General features: G+C 39.8%; 2 pseudogenes across 2 annotated transcripts; both read left to right on the plus strand.

Annotated features, from left to right (window-relative positions):
- Positions 1 to 1678: 1678 nt before the first annotated feature.
- Positions 1679 to 2492, plus strand: LOC309857452 (zinc finger protein 131 pseudogene; annotated as a pseudogene). Its single transcript has 2 exons — positions 1679 to 2411; positions 2465 to 2492. The product of its transcript is annotated as a zinc finger protein 131 pseudogene (transcript).
- Positions 2417 to 3800, plus strand: LOC309857450 (zinc finger protein 131 pseudogene; annotated as a pseudogene). Its single transcript has one exon. The product of its transcript is annotated as a zinc finger protein 131 pseudogene (transcript).
- Positions 3801 to 5369: the final 1569 nt, after the last annotated feature.

Here is a 5369-nt window from a genome sequence, read left to right on the forward strand (position 1 = left end):
CTGTAAGATTCCCACTGTGGAGCCTTTGTCCTTAAGAACACATTGCTTCTCCTGTTACTTAAATTGAGTTTCTGCAAATAAATGGACTAGCATGTCCCCTGGGTTGTTATTTATAACTGAAAACTTGAAAACAATCTAGGTAGCTAACATTAAGAAAACCAAAAAATAAATGGTGATATACTTAGGTAATATTCTCTAAATATTATATAATTATATATGGATATTATAATTATATAATATTACACAAATATTAAAAATAATTTTTAGAGATACTTAACAGGGTCAGTCAGTAGAGCATGGAACTCTGATCTCAGGGTTATGAGTTTGAGTCCGATGTTGGATGTAGAGATGGCTTCAAAATAAAATCTTAAAAAAATTATTTTTAGAAAATATCTAATGACCTTTTGAGACCTCACAATATAATGTTGAATGGAAACACGTCAGGCTACCAAACTGAATATAGTGTGGTAGCAATTTTGTTTTATCTATGTGGTAAGAGTAGGACACATCAAAAAGAGCTTTTGAGATGACAGGACTGCAAATTACTTTCGTTCCCTTTTAAAAACTTTTCTGTTTTACAGATTTTCTACAATTTGCATGTTTTCATTAAATTTATAATTAGAACAAAATTGCAGTTTTTTAAGAGAAAAAGATATGATCAAGACTTAATAACTTGAAAGAGATTTTTTTTCTCGGACTGAGGGGGCAATTGCAGAGGATTATGAAGAAATTTATAGAAAGAAGAGCTGTTTTCACAACTGCTGTTGAATTATTAAGTGGCAAAACTTGGGCCAAGTAAAGAAGACAAGTCAGCACCTGATGCTGTTATATTTCTTCCAGTGTCTTCTTTCTCCAAACAATATTTGCTGAGGGTCAGAGGCCATTTCTATGAGCATGCATTGTTGTGTATGTTGGCAGCACTAATGAGGTGAAATGTAACTTTTCTTTTTACGTATGTGTGTGTGTATAAGTGACTGTTTGTGTTCACAAGGCTGATTCTACCAGTCCTCTAGTGATGTGACACTGGGTGGCTAACTTAAGGCTCTGTTTTCTCATCTTTTAAATATAAGATCATGAAAGTTTCTGAGCTTTAGAAATAACGTTTTGATTGTTTGCCTCTCCCAGGGTGAATCAGATAACTTCTGCCACAAAGCTTTGTGGAGAATCATATTATACTCTAAGCTGTGGGCAGAGTCAAAATAAGAGATACAGGCAAAGCTTTGAGTTGAGGCAAAATCCTAGTTAACAAGTCAGAGAGCCAGGTCCAAAGGCTTTACCTATCCCAGAAAAAGGACTAGATCCTGCCAGAGAGTAGCAGAGTGATCCTGAAGGAACTGTAAGTTGAGGGTGCCTGGGTGGTTCAGTGGGCTGAGCCTCAGCCTTCAGCTCAGATTATGATCTCAGGGTCCTAGGATGATCTCAGGGTCCTGGGATCGAGCCCCACATCGGGCTCTCTGCTCAGCAGGGATCCTGCTTCCTCCCGCTCTCTCTCTGCCTGCCTCTCTGCCTACTTGTGATCTCTCTCTGTCAAAGAAATAAATAAATAAACTTTTAAAAAGGAACTATAAGTTGAGAGAGGGTAAGAAGGTAGTCCTGGGGGCGCGGCCGTCCGGGTCTCGGAGCGAGCGCACGTGGGCCGGCCAGACCCAGCGGAGGCAGCGTCCGGGTGCTCGCGAGGAAATGGAGGGCGAGGCGCTGCTCAGAGCTCGGGAACAGTGTGGGCTGAGTTTCGCCCCGAGAGGGGAGAGCGAGGAAGGAGAAGCTCTGACGGCCGGAGAGGAGAAAGGGAGGATCGCGAGCTAGAGCAACCCGACGGCCATGGAGGCCCAAGAGACGATGGAACGCCTTCGGGAGTTCCCGGAACATCATAAAATGATCCTGGACCGATTGAATGAACAGCGAGAGCAGGATCGGTTTACTGACATCGCCCTGATTGTCGACGGACACCATTTTAAGGCCCACAAGGCTGTTTTGGCTGCTTGCAGTAAGTTCTTCTACAAATTCTTTCAGGAGTTTACTCAGGAACCTTTGGTGGAGATAGAAGGTGTTAGTAAAATGGCCTTCCGTCATTTAATTGAGTTCACATATACAGCAAGGAGAAGAAGAAGCCAATGATGTATGGAAAGCAGCAGAGTTCCTACAAATGCTAGAAGCTATCAAAGCTCTTGAAGTCAGGAACAAAGAAAACTCCGCTCCATTAGAGGAAAAATACCACAGGAAAAAGCGAGGCAAAAAAAAAAAAAAAAAAAAGAAAAGATTGCAGAAACTTCAAATGTTATCACTGAGTCATTGCCCTCTGCAGAATCAGAACCTGTTGAAATTGAGGTGGAGATTGCCGAAGGCACAATCGAAGTGGAAGATGAAGGCATCGGAACGTTGGAGGAAGTGGCTTCTGCCAAGCAGTTCATAAAGTACATTCAGAGCACAGGGTCCTCTGATGATTCCGCCCTGGCACTGTTGGCAGATATTACCAGCAAGTACCGGCAAGGTGATAGAAAAGGGCAGATAAAAGAAGAAGATGGTTGTGCATCTGACCCCACAAGCAAACAGGAACATATGAAATCACACTCCACTGAGAGTTTCAAGTGTGAAATATGCAATAAAAGGTTTCTTCGGGAGAGCGCATGGAAACAGCACCTCAACTGTTACCACCTCGAAGAAGGTGGAGTCAGTAAGAAGCAAAGAACTGGGGAAAAAAATTCACATATGTCAATACTGTGAGAAACAGTTTAACCACTTTGGACATTTTAAAGAGCATCTTCGAAAACATACAGGTGAAACACCTTTTGAATGTCCAAATTGTCATGAACGATTTGCTGGAAATAGCACCCTCTAATGTCATCTGACTGCATGCCAGACTGGAGTAGGGGCAAAAAAGGGAAGAAAGAAGCTTCATGAATGTCAGGTCTGTAACAGTGTGTTTAACAGCTGGGACCAGTTCGAAGATCATTTGGTAATACACACTGGAGATAAACCCAACCATTGTACTTTATGTGACTTGTGGTTTATGCAAGGAAATGAATTAAGGAGGCATCTCAGTGATACTCACAATATCTCAGAGCATCTAGTAACTGAAGAAGTTCTTTCAGTAGAAACACGTGTGCAGACTGAACCTGTGACGTCAATGACTATTATAGAACAAGTTGGGAAGGTGCATGTGTTACCATTGCTTCAGGTTCAGGTGGATTCAGCACAAGTGACTGTGGAACAGGTCCATCCTGATCTGCTCCAGGACAGCCAAGTGCATGATTCACATACGAGCGATCTTCCAGAGCAGGTCCAGGTGAGTTATCTAGAAGTGGGTTGAATTCAGACTGAAGAAGGTACTGAAGTACACGTGGAGGAGCTGCACGTCAAGCAGGTAAATCAGATGCCAGTAGAAGTACAGACCGAACTTCTAGAAGCCTACTTGGATCAAGTGACCCCTGAAATCATGAACCAGGAGGAGAGAGAGCCCACCCAAGCAGATTGTGCTGAGGCTGTCAGGAAAGATCACGAAGATGCTGTTGGTTTAGAGACCAAATCAACAGTGGATTCCCAAGCTGAAAGGGCAGGGAAAGAGAACAGAACACCTATGCCTGTTTTAGAACGAAATAACAAATGAATATATTTTTAAATTTATGTTTTGGGTTTTTGAACTGATGTTGGGCAGTGTGACTGTCCTTGGGCTAACAGACAAGTGGACCAAAGTTAAGTCTTTCCTGTTGTGAACTGTTTCTGTTGAAACAGATTTCCCCCCACTTAATGCCACAGAGGAGATATCTTTCCCATAAGTGAATGGGAAGCTTTGAGAAGTGTTATTTCTGAAAACTTAAATGGATTATATTCTTACTATATAGTTGGGTACGAATATCTATTTTCATTGTGATGAGGGTTCTCCCTTCTCTCTTTCCCAGGTCACGTCCTTTCTCAGATTTTTTCCATATTGTAAAATCAAGTGTAAAATCATTAGAATACAAATTTATGTATTCTAATGCATGTTAGAAAATTGAATGTATAGGAAACACAAGGCTGCATGAAGAAAAGTACATTGTTACTGTGCAGTTAAGTTTTTGGCTTCTGGCTTGCTTTAGTTTGAACAACCTTCTTGTCTTTACTGATAGTCACGGATGGCATCTCTGCAACAGGAACAGAGTGGTGGTGGCAAAATTTCTAGAATGTACAAAACAAAAAACCACACCCATGTGCCTTTTCAAAACCAACAAAACTTCTATAAAGTGTCTCTGGTTCTTTCAAAGTTTGTGTTGTAAGGAGCAATGTAGGTGATGCTGTAGTAGTTTATGTTTTTGCTTATAATGACAACTACCAATTCTTTTTCTTGGTAACTTAAGTTAGGTTGAAAAGTATCATTTAATGGCAACCGAAGGGCCATTTCCAATTGGGAAAATTCATTTATATCAGTGATAAACTTTTTTTTTTTTGATGAAAAGTTGCACTAATATTTTACCACCAGATGAAAAAAAGATGAGCATCATTTAAAAATTAATGTATTTAAAATAAAGTACAGAGAAAAACATGTATATAACATATCAGGCTTTGTTTTGAATGAATCTTTTCCCCCCGATCCTTAATGTAAAGATCTTGTGCTATAACTTTTAAAGCCATACAAATAAGAGTGCTAAACTGTGGACTTAAAAGTAGGTGTGTAAATATTTTTAATCAGTATTACTTGGGAAATAAAATATAACAACCACATAAAATAAACCAATATGCTATTTTCTTTACCTGTTAAATATTGGGAGATACTTACATTTTTAAAGTAAAGCTTAAAATTATGTGTTTAAAAAAAAAAAAAAGAAGAAGGTGGTCCTTGGACAAGGGTCTAATTTCTGTTTTTGCTTGTACCCTTATTTATCTATCTGTCTGATTATCTATCTATCTACAACTTTGGAAAATTCCAAACCTATGTTAAATAGAAAGAAATATGTAACAAACCCTTATATATCCATTACCAAGCTTCAACAAAATGAATGTTTCATCTATCATCCCACCCATTCCCCCTCCCTGGTTAATGTTGAAATAATAATTCTATTACTACATCTGTAGATACTTTGGTATGTATCTCTTAAAGATACAGACTTTTATTTAATATGACCACAGATTATCAGAACTAAAAAGTTAGTGATTTCTGTTAAAGGTGCAGTTTGAAGACTTGTCCCACAGAGAAGTGAGTGGAAGGGTCTGATACACTTGAACAGTCAAAGGAGCACCCTGGCATCCCAGGCCCACTAGTCTGACATCACTCCTTCCCCTGGCACTGCGGAGTGGAAAGCTTTGAGAACCACTTGGGTCACCATCCACTGAGTAGGAAGTTGGCAGATTCGGTACAGAGCTTTGCACTATATAGGTACTAAAGACCTAAGTCAGGA

Source organism: Mustela nivalis (genome assembly GCF_964662115.1).
Source record: "Mustela nivalis genome assembly, contig: HAP1_SCAFFOLD_737, whole genome shotgun sequence".
Classification (NCBI taxonomy): domain Eukaryota; kingdom Metazoa; phylum Chordata; class Mammalia; order Carnivora; family Mustelidae; genus Mustela; species Mustela nivalis.